This window comes from Monodelphis domestica, chromosome 1 (assembly GCF_027887165.1).
Source record: "Monodelphis domestica isolate mMonDom1 chromosome 1, mMonDom1.pri, whole genome shotgun sequence".
NCBI classification, from domain to species: Eukaryota; Metazoa; Chordata; class Mammalia; order Didelphimorphia; family Didelphidae; genus Monodelphis; species Monodelphis domestica.
Window position 1 is genome coordinate 613907103 of NC_077227.1, and position 19830 is coordinate 613926932.

General features: G+C 37.0%; 1 protein-coding gene across 2 annotated transcripts in view; it reads left to right on the top strand.

Moving 5' to 3' along the window:
• The window catches only part of DZANK1 (double zinc ribbon and ankyrin repeat domains 1), a 146670-nt gene that overhangs the window by 84299 nt on the left and 42541 nt on the right, over positions 1-19830 (top strand). The gene's annotated exons all lie outside the window — the stretch shown is intronic.

Consider the following 19830-nt stretch of genomic DNA (forward strand, 5'->3'; position numbering starts at 1 on the left):
TCAGTGGATCAGTGGGGAAGTCATTTTCTAGTATTTAAATACGTTTTCTGCCTTTTTTTAACTTCTCCTGTTTTCTAAAGATATTCTTACTTGATTATAGAAATATTGCTAGTCCATTACATTTTAACCCTTTGCCATTACCTTTTTCTGGTATAACTATTACTGGGACTTCACATATTACTTGATTGCCTCCCTGAACTCTCTGAGATACAAGTGCAAAATTAACATTACTATGATAATCCTCATTTGTAAAATTATCCTTTTGAGGACAGGTGCCTATATGTGTGATTGGTGAGAGGCATAATCAAGAGCAGAAAATCATTTAGGGTATCTAAAATCATAATTTAAATTTTAATTGATTTCCTCAAAATAAATAAGGCCCTGTCCAAGGGCCACTTGATTCTTCTTCTTTGCAATGCCTTTCAAAATCATAAAAGCCTGAATATCTCACAAGTATTTCCTAAAGGATTTATTGTTTTCTTTTTTATTCTTAGTTCAAGTCTGAGGGAACTTCTTACTTAACACCATTGACTGCTCTTTCAATGGATGATAATGTTTACATTTCTTTGGTTCCAAATCTATGTCCCTTGAAGGCCTTGCTTGTGCAGTCAAAGAAAGTCATGTTTGTTAACCTTTGAACAGGCAGCTTTTCTTGAAAATATGTACAGCAGAGACTACACATTTATTTCTTCTCCACACAAATGCTAGCATTGGGAACATCAGGATCCATTCCTCTGCCCTCTTTTCTTTTCTTTTTTAAATTTTATTTAATTACTTAATTTAGAATATTTTTCCATGGTTACAAGATTCATGTTCTTTCCCTCCCCTCCCAACAATCTCCTCCCATAGCTAATGTGCAATTCCACTAGGTTTTACATGTATCATTGATCAAGACCTATTTCCATATTATTGATATTTGAACTAGGGTGATCATTTAGAGCCTACATACCCAATCCTATCCCCATCAACCCATGTGATCAAGCAGCTGTTTTTCTTCTGTGTTTCTACTCCCACAGTTCTTCCTCTGAATGTGGATAGTGTTCTTTCTCATAAGTCCCTCCATTCTGGATCATTGCATTGCTACTAGTAGAGAAGTCCATTACATTCAATTGTACCACAGTGTATCAGTCTCTGTATACAATGTTCTCCTGGTTCTGCTCCTTTCACGCTGTATCAATTCCTGGAAGTTGTTCCAGTTCACATGAAATTCCTCCAGTTCATTATTTCTTTGAGCACAATAGTATTCTATCACCAAGAGATGCCATAATTTGTTCAGCCATTCCCCAATCAAAGGGCATCCCCTCGTTTTCCAGGTTTTTTGCCACCAAAAAGAGCATGAAATCTCTGCTCTCTTTTCTGGAGATCTTTTGCAAAACTACCTCTAAAAGTTGCAAACATAAGCCAAGGGAAAAGAGGCTTAAGACTTTGAGCTTGAACCTGAAAGTCACTTTTTTGTTTTTTTAAGTAATTTTTTCTTTATTTTATTCCAGTAACAAATTTAAACAAATTTTTCAAGGTTACATGATTCATGTTGTTTCCCTCCTCTCTTCCTTCCCCCCTCCTGGAGCTGACAAGCAATTCAACTGTATTATACATGTTTTATAACTCAAAACCTATTTCCATACTATTCATTTTTGTAAGAGATATTCTGCTAAAATAAAAACTCCAAATTACATACTCATATAAACAAGTGATAAATCATATTTTTTATCTGCATTTCTACTCCAACAGTTCTTTCTCTAGATGTGGATTGCATTCTTTTTCATAAGTGCCCTGGTGGTCACTTTGAACCTGTGGATCAAGGTGAAAGTGATAGCTAGATAGTGAAGTACATAGACCAATGGACCTGGAATCAAGAAGATCTATGGTCAAAATCATCCTTAGACATTTGCTAGATGTGTGACCTTGAGCGGAATCATTTAACTTTTGTGCCTCAATTTCTTCCTTTGCAAAATGAGGATAATAATGTCACAGGGATGTTGTGAGGACCAAGGGAGATATTAGTAAAAGCACTTAGCACAATGCCTGACCCATAGTAGGAACTTAATGCTTGTTAGTTTCCTTTCTTCCTACAAATACCTTGTTCTCTAGGTAAGACGTAATGAGCATAAAGAGATTGAGGAGAAAAGCTGTAACTGAATATGTGAGGATGTTTACTGTCACCCTGAAATTAAATCTGAATAGAAAGAGTATGTTTAAAGCTACTAACACACAAATGCCAATTTTGGGGAACTATCAAATGGACCATAACAATCAGAAAAGTATCCTAAAAAAACAAAATGCAATATGATGAATGGTCCTTTAACATTTAACATAGGGCCTTCAATTTAAGACAGCTATTAAAATAATGAATACTTAACTCCCCAAAATGGAGAAAGAGGATTGATATTTGTAGAAAATATGAACCTACAGAAATGCTTTTGAAATAAGAAGATACCACTTCATTAGGCAGAAGTAGTATAGATTGATAGCATGAACATGCCATTGGATTAGTACAATATAATCAAAAGTCTGTGGAACAGCTAAATTTCTCAGTTTTCCAGAGTGGAAAGGGGAACATCTGCAGGAACTCAACTAATAATAGTGAATAGGGAGTAGTGGTGAGAGAGGGAGGCAGAGAGATCTAGGCTTGAATCCAGCACTTACCATCTTAAACTCTTTCAGTTTCTTTATCTAGAGAATTTCACAGTGTTATTATGAAGATCAGCTGAACTAGAGCATTGTGCAAATGGCAGCCATCAACAATATATCCACAAAGGAATATCAAACAAATGACTAAGTTATATGGATTTGTTTTGGGAAATGAGTGGATTTATGGTACAATTATTACCCAGCCATTGTCACCAGAAATTACAGAAGGATTATTTTTAAGGATCCTAGATTTAATGATTACTGTAGATTTTTTCATTAGTAGTTATATTTTTAAATTAAGGTAATTCCATGCAATGGTTTCATTTTTCACTAAGATTTATCCATTTATTTAAGATGATAATTTTCTGGATGAGCTACATTTAATTGCATTAATACTGAGAATTAAATGCAAAAAAAAAAATGATTGTTAGAACAAAAACATTGCCTTAAAGTTCTCTTCCAACAGGATTTGTCAAAATCACATAAGAGCCATTGAAAGATATAACAACAGATAACTTTGATGATTAATATCAGATGGGACCTAAAATGGAGATATTACATGAGCTAAAGTTGTTTGCCATTGTCATGGAGGATGCTCAGTACAGAATCCAATTGGAAGCCAGGAATTTCTTATGGATGGTGTTTTCCAGGTGTTCCTGTTTTCAAGTGTCATTGTGATGATTATATCAAGCTCTGAAAAACTGAAAAGCCTCCTCCTAAGTGAGATCTATAAGTACTCAAATTCATTCAGGCTAACTATCTACCCAGAAAAACCAAATAGATAAAGAGTGCCTACTGTCCAGACTATGGTATGTAGTTGATCTATTAGTTCTTATATATTTTAGACAGGTGCTATGAATAGATAATAGAATTGAACTGAATTAGGTGGAAGAGAATAGACTGAATTTGGGGAAATTATAGAGTGATTTTGTTGAAACAAAGGCCCATCTTTTTAAAACTCTGCTTATCCTCACTTAATTTTCATTGATTGGTTGTTGTCCTTTGTACTCTAAGAGAACCAAAATGTGTAAAGATTAAAATGATGTCTTTTGACATGCATAAATTGGATTTAAGTGAAGCAGAGTTGCACAAAGCCATTGTGAGAGAGCTTTGGTCTCTCTTCTGGAGCCACTGAAGTCCAGTTGCCAGACAGAAGTCAAGAGGACTGGTTATGGCCCAAGATGCAGTAGATGATGGCCTTGGCTTCTTTGATAACTAGAGAAGCTCTAAGCACTCCACACCTACTTCTGCTGCCTTCATAGCCATTGGAACAAATTGTTCCTATCCTCATATTCCACCTGGGTAAACACCCTCCCCAACTCACTGACATGTTTGAGGCCTGTTTGGTTACCCTCCACCTGGTTAGGCTGCTTGCTGAGACAATTTACTAGGGTGTGACCACTATGTTACAGTTTCTTGGAGTCTGAATGGCAGATAGGCACCAGAGGAGGAGAGCAGATCTGAAAAGGGCTCAGTAAACCCTCAGACTAGAGGAATGTAAAGATTAAAATTTAGGGGAGACGGGGAGACTGAGGCAGGTAGAAATTAGTTTCTCTCTGCAAGGAGTATTATATTTTTTTAGAGGTTTATTGAAGATTAAGGATTAAAGAAAATACAGGATAAGAGACACGTGTCCAGGCCATAGAGTGGCCTAGACACAACCTCACCTACATTATGAAAAAAAAGCCATGCCTGCCCCAAAATGGAAGTCCAAGAGTGAGAGAGAGCCCTCAAAAGCCTTTGAATCAGCTTAAATACCTTCTGGATCTCGGCCCAGGTGAGATTACAAGGCATTCTGGGGAAGTGGAGCAAAGGCTCATGGGGATTGTAGTCCTGTATTCGAGTCTATTTTTTACAGGTACTGTCTGAACAAACACCCTTTTCACCCCAATTTTCTTTTAATTTCTTGCCTACTGTTCTGACATACATTTTATTATCACTTTAATTCCCTGTAGTTGTCCTGTAGTATTTTAATTAGTTTTGTTTTCAATCTTAGTTTGGTCAGTTGTGCTGTATCCTATATTCCTGTAAGTCATAAAATAACACTGTGAAAAATTAAATATACAAGTCATTCAAAGAGTAATGAAAATGAGTCTGAGTTCTGTATAAGAGACTATAATCAGAGAAATGAATTGTAGAAAAGAGTTATTCATGCAGGGCTAGCATAGGATAACCAATGTATTATAGCTGTAGTTATCCTTGTAGTATTAAGAGATCTAGAGGATATTCTCATGAAAATAAAGTTTCTTATTGCTTTTAGATGTAGGTTCTTTAACAAGAGAGTTAGTTGTATCCAACTAACTCCACCAACTCCTTTTTTTTTTTGCCTTTATAGGTGTGCTTGCCCATGAATAATCATTTCATTTAGTTGCAATTTTCTTTTTGAGTTTTCTTATGGACTTGTAAATTATTATACTTGTTATTATCCTAATCTTGAGGCAGGCTACATCCTGAATAAAAAGAACTAACATTAAATAATTTTACATACATTATTTCATTTGTGGCTCAACATCATGAGCAAAAAGCTAAAAGTATTATTATCCCAAGCTTATAGATAAGGAAATTGAGGCTGAGAGATGGAACTTTCCCAGTCATATAACTACAAAGTATATGAGATGAGATTTGAACTCAAAATTGATTTTACATGTTCAATACTCTATTAAGCATTCAATGACGTTGCTTCTAACCATTGCTATATTTCTGATCTAAATCCGGTTTCTTCATAATGTATCATTTATTACATTCCTATATTTTGTCTGTAAGCATTTTGTTTAATTAATATTACTTTATTGTTTTACATTGTTTTCTTTTTTATCTTTTCCTAGCATGGAGATAAAAGCTTTATTTACCCGATAGGAGAAATAGAAACATGTAGAATGCCTCCTTTTTCTATTTTTTAAGATAATTTAAATAGCATAGTATTATTTGTTCTTTAAATATCTAATAGAATCCACCTAAAAATCCATTTGGTCCTGATGCTATTTTATATAGGGTTTAGAACTTGGGATTTGTGATTTCCTTGATACAGGGAATTACTAAGTGAGGAAATTCCCTCTTCCAATGCAAGTCTGTATCTCATCTGTGACTCATAGCTTTAGAGGTATTGCGTAGAGTTCTGAAAGGTTAAGGGACTTGTCCAAGAACACAGTTTTTAATATGTCAGAAGTAGAACTTGAATCCCTGCCTTCCTGGCTTTGAGGTCAGCTCATTATCTACTTTGCCATGCTGCCTTTTATATGACAGCTCATTAATGATCCATTCAATATGTTCTCCTAAAATTGGTTTCTTTAGACTGTCTTTTCTGTTTTGTCTCTATCTTATTTATTTATTCATTTATTTTGTGGTTGAAGTTTATTGTTGAATAGTTGTGCACATTAAGTCTTTATTTCTTTTGCATTTGTTGTGATCTCTTTTTTAATTTATAATTTTGGACATTTAATTTTTGTGCAATTAAATTGGATAATGCTTTATCAACTTTGTTTTTACTTTTTTTTTAAACCCTTACCGTCCGTCTTGGAGTCAATACTGTGTATTGGCTCCAAGACAGAAGAGTGGTAAGGGCTAGGCAACGGGGGTCAAGTGACTTGCCCAGGGTCACACAGCTAGGAAGTGGCTGAGGTCAGATTTGAACCTAGGACCTCCCGTCTCTAGGCCTAGCTCTCAACACACTGAGCTACCCAGCTGCCCCCTGTTTTTACTTTTTTGAAAAGAAGTTCCTTGTTTTATTAATTGAGTTCTCCTTTCAATTTCATTTTATATCGATTTCTCATTTTATTGGAATAATCCCCCTCTTTGTGCTTGCTTTTAGTGTGTCCAACACTTTTGCATATCACAATCTACCTGTACCCTCTTACCTCCCATTTTTTACTTCCATGATAAGGGACAGATAACAACAAAACAACGGTTTGTATATTGATTTAATGACAAAAATAGATAAAAATCTCTCCCAATCCCAAATGTCAGTCCCTCATTCTCATACACCTTAGCTTGACCCCTCCAATTTCCCGCTGCAAACATGCATACTCCTCCCATTATGTCTTCTGGAATGCTTATTCTATAATTAGCAATTTTTTTTTTCATCTTACACCACTTCCTCTCTTTCTCCTTCCATCTTTTGACTCTATCTGAGACCTAGTTCCTTCTGCATGACATAGCTTCTCTGGCCATCCTTTCCAATACTTTCACTCATATGCCTTCATTCCAAATTGCCACTTAAAGTCTCCCTTTCTCCAGCCATCAGTTTTCAACCTTTGCTCAACAATCTTTCCTTTTTTCAGATTCAAACAATCCAAATTTATCATCCAATCTGGATTCTGGTAGTTATTATCTACTGATCTCCAAGAAAATCTTTCCTCCTTTTTCAACAGATTCAGTATTTAGCTCATAGCTTTCCTCTCCATCCTAATATACAGTTTCAATTAGAAGACTTTTCCCTCAAATACCCTAAATTCCCAGTTTCTTGAGCAACTAAACTCCCATTACCTATTCCTCCACTCCACTTCAGTTATTCACATGGTTGTTCATATTCTTTTCCTTGCCACCAACCACAAATGTTCCATTTACATATTCATGGATTGCAAAATTCCTTTATATGATCATAATTTTTATCTTTCCATCTTTTTGTTTATATATACATATATATGTATGTATTTAAAATTTTAACAACAAAACCTGCCTAGAGAAAAGAACAAAAGTTGGAAGAAAGCTGCTAGGAAAATTTAAAAACTACTTGAAAGTTAAAGTTATTTTAGGTTAACTTAACTTTTTTAAGGTTATTTCAGTATTGACCATGCCCTAGGAAGCTTCTGATTTTAGATTAAGTGATTCTGCCTATGTCAAATAATAATTGGCATTTATAAAGTGCTTTATAAACATTATTTCATTCAATCCTCACAATAACTCTAAAGTAGATGATTTAAATATCATTATATCCATTTTACAAATGAGGAAAATAAGCCTCAGAGCAACTAATTGACTTACTAATTGTTATACAACTTGTAAGAGTCTAAAATGAGTTTAAAACCTAGGCAGAATCCAAGTCTTGTCTACTTTCCACAACACAAAAAATATTGTTTTACTCAAACCTGAGTGGAATAAAAAGGTTAGATTTAGCAATTATTGATTAACACTAAGGATGAATAAGTTACTAATTACCTTGAGGCAGTGAAGTAGACAGAGTACCAGGCCTAGAGTAAAGAAGAATCACCTTTTTAATTTCTAGTCTGGCCTCAGACACTAGCTATGTGACCCTAGACAAGTTATTCAACTCTTCCACAGTTTCCTCATCTGTAAAACAAGCTGGATCAGGAAATGGCAAGCCATTTTCTCCAGTATCTTTGCCAAGAAAACCCCAAATGGGGTCATGAAGAGTTGGACACAACTGAAATGACTGAACCACAACAAAAATATCTGAAGATCAAGGATAAAACAAAGTAGGTATGTCTAATGTAGATAACCAGATTTCATTTTATGTATTTGTGTTTGTTTTGGTCTGCTGAACAAATTAACAGAATGAGGATAGCAAACCTTATGGCCAGAGTACAGCTAAATCTGGGAATTAATAGCAAGGTGAAATAAGATGATAATTAAATTTTATCTTTCATGCTTGTGTCTCTCCTATGACAATTTAAGCTTTATTTCTTTGAGCAGAAAGACACCTATCAAACAGGGAAGAATAAGGAGATATTTAGAGCTCAGTGGCAAAGAGATTAGTAGTTCAAATTAGAAATTTTGGATTTTGAATGGTAGATGGTCTTCTTTTTGCTTCTGTTAGGATATGGCAGGATTGTGATAACTGCCAGTTAAAAATTACTGAGCAAATTATATTAGTCTATCACCAAAATACACTAAACCTCATTCAGGACCCTCCAATGACCAAGTCCTCTGAACAGATGTGACAAATAAGTATTTTGTTTTAGCATTTAGTAAAGAGGATTCTCCCAAAGAGAAAATAAAGGAGTATGGGGTTCTCTTCAAGCACAGGTGGAGAACAAAGAGAATTTTGCATAGATCTTCAGATAGTGCACAAGGTTTATGTTTTTGTAATATATGTACACACAAAGGAGACAAGCTGGTCTCTACCACAAGAGAAGGTAAAAGGAGTGGGAGAATGTATTTCTTTTTTCCATATTGCTTATTAATATTCCTTATTAATACACCATAAGAAATAACCAAGTGGACAGCTTTAGAGAAAACTGGGAATACATATATGAATTAATATAGAGTGAAATGAGCAGAATTAGAAGAAAAATTTACAATCATAACATTATAAAGGAAGACAACTTTGAAATACTTCAGAATCCTGATCAATGCATTGCCAAACCACAATTCCAGAGGATCAAAGATGAAGCATGCTAACTATTGCCTGATAGAAATGTGAAGGACTTGAGGTGCAGAGATGCACATCTTTTTTTACTTGACCAATGTAGTAATTTGCTTTGCTTCATTATGCATATTTTTATGGAGGTTTTGTTTTCTTCTTTTCCCCAATGGGGAGAGAAGCAGAAGAGAGAAGAATGCTAATTAATTTTAAAAATGAAGGAAAAAAAGAGAATGAAATATTCCTCAAAATAACTGAAGGAGTTCTAGGAAGAAACAAAGAAAAAGAATGTGAAAAGGCAAAAAGGAATTCTAACCTGTATCAGAAAGTTTGAGATTGGAAGAATGGGACACAAAAGAAAGAAAAGGAAAAGAAGGATACCTAAATTGGAACTAATTAAATCTATGAAGACTCCTATAGAGGTAAAGTGGGGGTCTGAACCATTTTTAGAGGAAATAATTTTTGACATGAAATGATAAGGTAGATAGATCCAAGGGTGTTTTCAGGTGATTGATCACCTGATTGAGGAAGAAAAGAGAAATAATAGTCATCAGTCCTTTCCCAGGGATATCGAGGCAGCTATTTATTGTCCTAAAAATGAACAACAGAGAATTCTACTGCCTCTCCCTGATAATCCTGACTTGGACTTTTCATCTCTGGATAGAGCACCAAGCCTGAAGACTCATCTGAAGATAAATCTGGCTTTTAGGCCCTTAATAGCTATATGACCCTAGGCAAGTCATTTAACTCTGTTTTCTTCAGTTTCTCATCCATAAAATGGACTGGAGAAGGAAGTTGCAAACCACTCTAGAATTTTTGCCAAGAAAGCCTCTTATGGGGTGACAACTTTGCTTTATTAAACCCTCAGGTACCCCTGAATCACCCTCGATTGGATTAGTAGATTTGTCCTACATAGAACAATAGAACTTCAGGTACCCAATAGATTGAACTATCTTAGAGAGGGCTGCTCATTCGCCCAGGATGCTGCCGAACATCTCTGCTGCCCGGGTACAGGGCCGCACGACCACTGGTCCGTGGGCCGCCTACGTGCAGGATCGTGACTACAACTGCCAGTGGTCACCTCCACCTGTTGCGTCGCCACTCCCCCATCGCTGCAGGTCTTGAAAAGGGTAGGCAGGGTTGGAATAGATGAGCGTGCACAAAGATACGTGTGCATGAAAGAGATTTAAGTGGAAAAGTCAATGCACAGAGACAGTCCCACTCTCTTGGCGTTGGAAGCCTGGGTCCAGTGGCATGAAAAATCCTTACGCCTGGAGACTTCCTCAGCTGCATTGGATGGCCATGTTGTCCTTTGTGTTCCAACACTCCCTGAGCACTCCACAGTGCTTTGCTGCGTCGCCATCTCAGCCATTTAACCTTCTTGTTGGTTTCTTCCGCCTGTTCCGCCAAAGCAGTCTTCACATGCTGGGTGAGCAAAGCCCTAGTTCACCAGGGGTCGACGACCCGATGGATACCCTCACAAGGTTTAGCCGGCCTGTCAAAGCCGTTGCCCGGGGTGTGGTTGCTGCCGAATGCTAGCAGCTACTGGGAGCCACAAGTGAGAGCTGGGTGTCAGGTGGGGGTCAGAGGCTGGAGAGCTGCCCTAGGAGGGCAGGACAAGCCCTCCGTACCAAGGGTGCTACCCCTCCCTGAACACCCCATACACCCCGATAGCCCTTACCACTCAATAGATTGAACAATAAACTTCAAATACACAATGATCTCAGCCTAGATATGAATGGTAGATATCATCTAATCTTAAGAACCCTTTTGTCTTAGAAGTTTCTCACATTATATCTAAGCTTCTCCCACGTAGTTCTATTGAACTTCTCCTTCCTTTGACTTCATGTAAACCAATCAATTGTCCTTTTCCTTTATACAAGATCCCAAGTTCACTTAACCCCCATTACCTAGCTCTTATTGCTCTTCTGCCTTGGAACCAATACACAATATTGATTCTAAGATGGAAGGTAAGGGTTTTTAAAAAAAGTTCATTATTGAGGGTTCACCACTGTGCAAGGAGTCTTCTTTGTTCTCCTTTGACATTGTGAGAACATAAAGCAAAAAGACTATCTCAACATGTCACTAGCATACCTTTTCAGATCACATATGTCTTTAAATAATATCCATTATATTGCTCAATTATAATTATTTATAATGTGTTTTAGTCTTTTCCCACTATATATATTTCCATTATCATATGTATTCCATGACCTCTTTTCATATACCATCACTACTACTAGAATATATCTGTCCCTCTATGTTTTAAACTACTCAAAGACAATAATAGTCTTCTTATTTACCTTTGTATCTCCTAGCACCTAGCACAGTGTCTTGTGCTTACTAAATATATGGTCAATCAAACCACTGACAAGCATAGATCAGAGCTTACTATGTAGTAAACCAGACAAAATGAAACAGCCCCTGCTGCCTTCAACTAGCTTATACTCCAGGGTAGTAATGGTGAACCTATGGCACAGGTGCCAAAAATGGCATACAGAGCATTCTCTGTGGGCACAGAACCACCCTTCCCCCCCCCCCCGAGTTCATTACTAGAAAGGCAGAGGGACTCCCCTCTCCACTGTGCCTCCCCTCCTCCCTGCCCAGAAAATCAATGGGAGCACACAGTGGGGAAGGTGGGTGACTCAGAGACAGCCGTGGTAGAGGGGAGCAGAGTGCTGCTCCTTCCCTCTTTCCCTGCAGTGAAGACATTTTTCACTTCACCCATCCTTCTATCTATTGGCCCAATGGGAGTGCTTCCTTCCTTCCCTGTCTGGGGTAAGGGAGGGGAATGAGGTGGGAGTGTGTGGCATGGCACTCGGTGTGAGGGGGAAAGCCTGGCACTCTGTCTCTAAAAGGTTCACCATCACTGCTCTAGGTTTAGGTGAGTAAGATAATTTGTGTGTGTGTGTTTAGATACATATAAATGTGTGTGTATGTACAAAATGTATACCCCTCAACATACAAGATAATTTTGGGGGAGAGAGCACTATTTTCTGGGGGATCCATGAAGGATTCATGTAGAAAAGTATTTCTCAAATTGAATCTTGAATAAAACAAAGGCTTCTAAGAGACTTTAAAAGTCAGAGGTAATGTATTCCAGGCAGAGAATGTCAGTGCAAAGAAATGAAGAAGATAGAATGTCAAATGTGAGTAATGGGATAGTATACCTGAATCATAAAGTATGTGAAGGGAAATAATACATAAAGAAAGATTCTGAAAGGCTATCGTAGGGCCAGGTTATAAAAGCTTTTCAATGATAGGAATTTACCCTGACTTCAGAAGCAATCCAGAGTCAATGGAGTCTCTTGAGGAGAGGAATAACCTGATCAGACCTTGAGTTAAAGAAAATCATTCTGACAGCTAACTGAATGGTGGATTGGAGAAGGGAAACATTTGAGGTGAAGAGAACAATTAAGAAGATGTTGCAGTAGTCCAGACAAAAGGTGATGAAGGTCTGGATTAAGGTAGTGGCCTTGTGAGTAGAGAGGAGGTATTAGATTTAGGAGATATAGAGGTAGACATAAGATTTGTCAACTAATTGGATATATGGGGTCAGGTAGTGTGAGGACTCAAGGATGATGGATGTGTGAGGAATAACAAGGGCAGTATACTTGAACCATAAAATGTGTGAAGGAAAATAATGCATTAAGATTTTGAAAGGCCAGGTTTTTCAGGTCTCTAAATGATGGGAGTTTTCAACTGACCTGAGAAGCAATACAGAACCATTTGATTTCCTGGTTTCCCTGAGAATCTCAGCCAAACACCTTGTGCCTATATCCACAGTCTATTGTTCAGAGTGGCAATAGATCCTAATTGAAAGTAAAATATGAAGAAAGAGGAAATAAATAGTAGTTTGAGGTCTCCCCTAACAAACCCATTTCTATAAAGAAATGACTAATGTCACATTGTTGAAAAAGAATTAGAATTAAGTATTAGAATTGCTTTGTGATAAGTGATCAAATTCATTTTGGTTCACATGAGTTCCACTTCCACATTCCAGTGTGAAACTGTTCTCTTATATGATCTCCTTCTAGCTTGCAACATTTTTCCTACTACTCCCATTAATATTAGACCAGGAAAACACAGGTATATATTCATTATAAACATTATCAAGAGATTCCTAACATGTTTTGATGCAAATTATGCAAATATGACATAAAAAGTAGAACTGAACTATATTTAATTCTTTTAAGGACACAGATTAATTTCTTTAAAGTCCTGGATATACTTATTTTCATTACTATTTTATAGGAAAAATTAAGTCTGGAATTATCTGAAATTCTTGATATATTGATGTGACCTTTGTATCTTCAATGACAAATAAACTTACCTAGTGATGTGAAATTTGTACCTTTTTCTTAGAATGCCCAGTTCAGCTTGGAAAGTACTTCTCAAGTATACCTGTTTTGGGGCAGTGAGTTGGCACAGTGGATAGGGAACCATGCCTGGTGTCAGGAGGTCCTGGGTTCAGATTTGACCTCAGACACTTTCTAGCTGTGTGACTCTGAACAAGTCACTTAATCCCTTTTCTCTAGCCCTTGACCTTTTTTATAAAAGAGAAAAAAAGAAAAAATGCCCATTTTATATTTTCCTTCTCATATATTTTACTGTAAACCTATAGAGCAGTAAAAAATATGTCTGACTTAGAACTAGAAGGCCCAGGTTTAAATCGGGGCTCCAAATCCAATTCCCTAAGTGACCATGAGGAAACTTCATCTTGATGAATTTATCTCCTCATTCATAAAATGGGGATAACAATGTCACAAAATTCCTATGAAGAAAATATTTTGTTGACCTTTGACTACTTCATGAATTTGTTATTACTTTTTTGAGTAGTTTCCAGTCATGTCCAACTCTTGGTGACCCTCTTTCAGCGTTTACTTGGTAAAGATACTAGAATGATTTGCACTTTCCTTTTCTAATTCATTTTACAGATGAGGAAACTGAGGGAAAGAGTGTTAAGTGACTTGCCAGGGTTACATGGCTAATAAATGTCTGAAGCTGAGTCCAAATAGACCCAGGGCTCTATCCACCGTGCTGCCTACCTTTTCATTATTAGAGAATTCATGTAAATTTATAACAAAATTAGTAAGTGGAAGACCAAGAATCAAACTCAGAAATTTTGCCTCGATTTCCAGCCTTAATTCCTCTGCTATAGAGTCTTGCTAGAACACTGCTTTAGAAAGTCCTTAGAGGGGGCAGCTAGGTGGCTCAGTGGATTGAGAGTCAGGCCTGGAGACGGGAAGTCCTAGGTTCAAATCTGGCCTCAGAGACTTCCCAGCTGTGTGACCCTGGGCAAGTCACTTGACCCCCATTGCCTAGCCCTTACCACTCTTCTGCCTTGGAGCCAATACACAGTATTGACTCCAAGACAGAAGGTAAGGGTTTAAAAAAAAAAGAAAAAGAAAGTCCTTAGACTTAGAAGTCCATAGTATGGACTACTTTTCTGATATTTTAATAATGAAATCTCATTTAATGGGATTCCAGATATAGTTCTACTTTAACCTCAATTTTGTTTTGTTAAAAAGTATAGTAACAGTACTATAGTAACAATAAGGGAAAATAGATATAAGTCCCAAATGCTATACTGGTATTTGCAAAATATTGAAAGATTAAGATATTATATTGCTATACATTACACATATTCACTATGAAGGATTTGCAGAAAGATATGGAAATAATCACATAGGATGAAAAAGGAGGCAAGAGATGAGATGCATTCTGAACAGGTGGAGGAATTGTTCACAATGCTGAGCTCGTGATTATATTGAAATCCCAGTGCTCATGGCTACAGAAAAATGATAACAAGTGTATAGAAGGGTTTTCTTGAGTGCTATGCCGTTCATCATTCATATTTGGAGATGATATGTAACCCTTTGAAAAGCTTTTGCTTATTTTAGACTTCTAGGAAGCTTATAACATCATCATAGCTATAACAGGTATGATTATAATTTCCTTCTAGCTGACAGACTTGGTGATGCCAGAGGAAAGATAGCATGAATTTTATAAGGGAAGATGGAAGGACTCTGCCTCTGTGAATATGGAATTTATGTCAGGCAACATGGACATAGGTCTTAGTTTAAAGGAATGTTGATCAAGGAAGTTTCTCTTGGTCAATTTGATGAGCATACTTCCCCTCCTCTGGAATATTAATGGGCCTGGATGGCACCTTCTTAAGAGCACAACACACTAATTATCTGATTGGTTTTCATGATCTATGGATGTTATCAGGATGATCTTGCTAACAGACCTGCTCAGCCTATTTGGGGGACTTGGCATCTTTTTCTTTTCACATTTCTTTTGGAGTGCAATAATGCCAAGGGGAGGGAGTTTCTCCCTCTAACTTATTTTCCAGCTCCCCATCTCTCCAGCAAATAATGGTTACTGTAAGGGGTGGGGGTAAGGGAGCTTTTATATAAAAGGTTGGACTGGATTATTTATGAATAGAGTCACCAGGAATTTTATGAAATCCCCAAGAGATTTATTTACAATTTATTTACAAAATATAGAAAGAGTGAAAGTAAGAAAATGAGAGGATAGGGTAAGATATCTAGCATACACATTAAGTATTTTGCTCTAACCCCCTGGTTCAACCCAGGCAGGGGAATTTAGTCCTTAGCCAGAGAGGCCTTGGCTTTGAGCCGAGGACCTGGGGATGAAGGGAGCCTCTTTCAAGAGAAAAGGTCACTCCTGAGGCTAGTCTCTTCAGAAAATCCAGAAAGGAGTCAGCTCTTTTCACTCACCATGTGTCAGTCCAAAGGGAGAGATTTAAAAACATTCTCACCAGGAAAGATCTCAGGTCCAGTCAGCAGATTCTTCATCAGCCTCAAACTCAAACTCAGAACTCCAGAAGAAGTCGAATCTCCCACAGGAAGTTGTCACTCCCTTTTAAAGACACTTTTGCATCACTTCCTGTGCCTTCTTCCACTTTTACATCTACCAATTACAGTTGAAGCTTTGCTTAGGACTGCCCATGGGGCAGTCAGTTTGATTCTGATTCGTCACCCACTATCGCACACGTGGGTCACAGACCTCCCCCACTCAAATGTGAATGGGGTGTTTACACTTTTGGTGACTAAATCTAAAAATGGGCAGAGGAGTTAATTTAATCTTCACATTACTCATAACAGGAGGGTCTGGTGAATGGTATGGACTTGCTTAGGTGGCCTGAGGAGAGTTCCTGGACATCTTCTGCCTTTCTGACTTGCTTTCTTAGCATTTCAAAAACCAAGAACATAATGGGCTTTCTTAGCCTAAGAGGGAGTAGCATCCAGAGACAATGATAAAGTTCCTGTGGAAGCTTTTACAGTAGCAGGTATCTGCTTGCCCACTTGGCCTGAGAGGGACATTCATAGACAGTTTTCCTGAACTCTAGCCTCATTTGTAGAGGAGCAGGGATCTTGATTTCCTGGGCAAGATCAATCCCAGAATCTATCCTTCCAGCTTCAGGAGATTTTTTGAGCAATGAACAAATGAGTTTTAACTTAGGGGTTCTCTGAGTTTGAAAACTTGGCAATGTATCTTCTAGAAAGAGAATAGAGGAGGTGGAGCTAAGCTGGTGACTTAGTCACAGTAACCTTCTGAATCTCCTTCCAATTGATCATTACAAAACATCTCAAAAGGCTAGAAATAAAAATTGGATGAGTAAAACAGCTCTCCCAAGGGATACAGCATTAAAGGTAGGCAGTGTTTGGGGATTCCCACACTATAAGGGGGAAAAAACTGAATTTATCAAAGGGCAAGCTGATCACCCCTCCCCTACATGACCTTGCCAGAGTCAGAAAGAGGGCTGGGGAAATCTCACAGACTTATCCCTGTGCAAAACCTTGGAGGCAAGACTTGGAACCTGAGGCTGAGGAGTGCAGAGCCTGGGCAGCTGAGTGCTAAGATTGGGCAAAGTCAGGAGATAGGGCTGACCTCAGAAGAGGCTGCCGAGCAAGGGCTGAAAAGCTAGCCTCAAGGTAAAATTCTTTAAAGTGCACTACACAAAGAACATCACATTACCTGTTCTTACTTGGGCTTCTGACTAGGAAGAGAAGATACTACCAAGGCAAAGCCCTGTAATACAGAAGCTAAGAAAGTAATGTCCATCAACCTGCAGGAACCCCAATCCACAAGTAGCAAAAGAAATAAGCAGCAGCAAAAAAAGCTTTTAATCCTGGATAATTTCTATGGAGAAAAACAGCAAAATACAGAAGCAACAAAAGAGGGTAACAAACAAGGAAACACATCCAAACGTCTCCCCCCACCCCCCAATGGAAATTGGTCACAAGCTCTTGAGGAATTCAAAAAGGAGTTTAAGAACCAAGTAAGAAAGATAAAATAAAAATGGGAAGAAAAGTGGGAAAAATAAGTGAAAGTAATACCAAAATAACAGCTTAAAAGACAAAATTTCCCATATAGAAAAAGAGGCACAGAAATCAAATGAAGTAATATTAAGCAAATTAGAGACCAGAATTGACCTGCTGGAAGCTATGAAAAGCAAGATAAACCAAACCAAAAAGGGAAATAAAAAAATAACTGGAAATCAGTCTTTAAAGACTAGAATTGGGCAAGTAAAAGCTAATAGTCTCATGAGACAGCAAGAATTAATAAAACAAAATCAAAAGAATGAAAAAATAGAAGAAAACATGAAATATCTTATTGAAAAGACAATTGACCTGGAAAACAGATCCAGGAGAGACAATTTGAGAATTATCGGTCTACCGGAAAGCCTGGAACAAAATTAAAACCTTGACATCATATTACAAAAAATTATCCAAGAAAACTGCCCTGAAATTCTTGAACAAGAAGACAAAATATACCCCTACATTAAATCCCCTAAAGACAACACCCGGGAATATTATAGTCAAATTCAAGAGCTTCCAGGTCAAGGAGAAAATATTGTAAATGGCCAGAAAGAAACAATTCATATACCAAAGAGCCCCAGTCAGGATTACACAGGATCTGTCAGCCTCCACACTAAAGGACCACAAGAATTAGAATATGATATTCAGGAAGGCAAGAAAATTGGGTCTACAACCAAGAATCAGATACCCATCAAAACTGACTATATACTTTCAGGAGAAAGTATGAGCATTTAACAAAATAGAAGATTTCCAAGCATTCCTAAGGGAAAGACCAAAAATAAATGGAAAATTTAATGTCTAAATGCAAAATTCAAGAGAAACATGTAATAGTAAACAAGAAAGAGGGGAGGAAAATTTTTAAGGGCTTCAATAAGGTCAAATTGTTTATATTCCTATATAGAAAAAATGATATTTGTACCTCTTTAAAATTTTTTTCATTATCATAGTAGTTAGAAGAATTATTCATAGGCAGAGGTTGTGGTATTAAGTTGTTCAAGATGATATGTAAAAAAGAGGGGAGAGGACAAAAAAAGAAGATGGTACTAAGAGAAAGTTGAAGGAAGAAGAAAAATAGGAAAAATTATACCACATAAAGAGGCACATGACAGGGGGGTAAGGCAGAGAATACTATTATAAGAAGAGAAGGAAGAAAGTGGTAATAGGTAATATGTAAACATTATTCTCTGTGGAATCGGAATCGGTTATGAGAAGGAAGAACAGTCAGATCTATTGGGGTATCGAATTCTATCTTACCCTACAGGGAAGTTGAGAGAGAATAATAAAGGAGGTGGGGAATGGGGCAGGGAGTATTAAAAGAGAGGGAAAAGTTGGGAGGGGGCAATTAATAAACATTAAAGAGAAATAAGAGGGGAGAAGGCAGCGGGCAGGAAAGAAGGTAAAATAAGAGGGTGAGGAGAGGAACTGATTAAAAGCAAAAAACTAGTGTAGAAGGAAATAGTGAAAGAAGAAAGGGTAGGACTAAAAGAGGAAATCAAAATGATGGGGAATATGCAGGTGGTAATCATAACTCTGAATGCAAAGGGGATGAACTCATCCATAAAATGGAAGAAGATAGCAGAGTGGATTAAAAACCAAAATCCTACCATATGTTGTCTATAAGAAATACACATGAGGCAGGTAGACACACACACAGGATAAAGGTAAGAGGTTGAAGCAGAATTTATTTGGCATCAACTGAGAAAAAGAAAGCAGGAGTTGCAATCATATCTGACAAAGCCAAAGTAAAAATAGATCTGATTAAAAGAGATAAGGAAGGTAATTACATCCTGATAAAAGATAGCATAGACAATGAAGAAATATCAGTACTCAACATGTATGCACCAAATCGAATAGCATCCAGATTTTTAAAGGAGAAACTATTGGAGCTTAAGGAAGAAATAGATATTAAAACTATACTAGTGGGAGAACTCAGAGATCAAGATAAATCAAACCAAAAAATAAGAAGTAAGAAATGTGAATGAAATTTTATAAAACTTAGAGTTAATAGACATATAAAGAAAAGTGAATAGAGATAAAAAGTAATATACCTTTTCAGCAGCACATGGTGCATTCATGAAGATTGACCATGTACTAGGGCATAAAAACATTGCAAACAAATGCAGAAAAGCAGAAATAATAAATGCAATTCTTCCAGATCATAATATAATATAAGTTATAACTACTAAGGACACATGGAGAGGCAAATAAAAAATTAATTGGCAATTAAAATAATCTGATTCTCCAAAACTGATTGGTTAAAAAACAAATTAAAGAAACAGTGATTTCATTGAAGAGAATTACAACGAGGAAACATATCAAAATTTCTGGAATACTGCAAAAGCAGTTCTCAGGGGAAATTTTATATCCCTGAATGCCTATATTAACAAAAAAAGAGAAATAGGAGATTAACAAATTGGGCATGCCACTAAAAAAACAAACAAACAAACTAGAAAAAGAACAAATTAAAAATCCTCAGATAAAGACCAAATTGGAAATCCTAAAAATGAAGGGAGAAATTAATAAAATTGA